The 1,122-nt window shown below is 32.9% G+C and overlaps 1 non-coding gene across 1 annotated transcript; it reads left to right on the top strand.

Annotated features, from left to right (window-relative positions):
• Positions 1–366: 366 nt before the first annotated feature.
• LOC127691826 (U6 spliceosomal RNA) lies at positions 367–469 on the top strand. The gene has a single exon (XR_007979396.1). It is a non-coding gene; the product is annotated as a U6 spliceosomal RNA (small nuclear RNA).
• The last annotated feature ends 653 nt before the right edge of the window (positions 470–1,122 follow it).

Consider the following 1,122-nt stretch of genomic DNA (forward strand, 5'->3'; position numbering starts at 1 on the left):
AATTAACACATATTGATTTAATACAAAATACATTAAAAGTTTTCACCTTCAATACTTAAATAATGAACAGTTCTCTAAATATTGATCATTTTTAAAGGAATACTCTGATATTTATAATAATTTCCCTTTTAAAAAAAACAAGAAAATTTTGAAGGAGGTATTATCTCCCATGACCTATAAACTGATAGAAAAGTCTAGACAATGACCATCATTCTAACTGAGTGATAATACTTTATCTAATAAGAAGTATAGGAAATGAGTAGATCATGTAGGTGGAGTGAGCAGGCAGCACTTCTCCACTCTTTGTATAAAACATGGATTTTGGTTTGGGAACTGATACAATGTTCACTAAGATTCACCAACAGTGTTTGCTTTAGAAACATATGCTAAATGTGGAACAATACAGAAAAGACTGGAATGGCTCCTGCACAATGATTACATGCATATTTGTGAAGCATTCCATATTTTTAATCATCACTTGCCATTAACTCAACAACAGCGAACTCAATTCCCCAATAAAAATATGCAGGCTAACAGAATGTCCATTCAATTTCAGGATCCATCATCCTGTTACATACAAGAAACACAACTCAGCAATAAAGATAGACAATATGTCAAATAAAGGGCTGGAAAAAATGTTTTCCAAGCAAGTGGACCCAAAAATCAAGCTGGGATAGACATTTTAATATCTCATAAAATAGACTTTCAACCAAAATTAATCAAAAGAGACAGAGAAGAATACTTTATACTTATCAAAGAAAAAGTCTACCACTAAGATGATACCTCAGTTCTGACCATCTATGCCCTACATACAAGGACACCCACATTTGTAAAAGAAACATTGATAAAACTTAAATTGTATACCAAATCCACACATTAATAGTGGGAAACTTCAACACCCCACTCTTGCCATTTGGCAGGTTATCCAAACACAAACTAAACAGAGAAAAACAATGAAACTATTGGATATTACAAATCAAATGACCTAACAGACATCTATTGACTACATAACCCAAACACAAAAGTCCACACCTCCTTCTCAGCACCTAATAAATCCGTCTCAACAATTGATGATATAGTTGGTCACAAAGCAAGCCTCAACTGATACATAATTGAAATCCT

This window comes from Apodemus sylvaticus, chromosome 8 (assembly GCF_947179515.1).
Source record: "Apodemus sylvaticus chromosome 8, mApoSyl1.1, whole genome shotgun sequence".
Lineage (NCBI taxonomy): Eukaryota > Metazoa > Chordata > Mammalia > Rodentia > Muridae > Apodemus > Apodemus sylvaticus.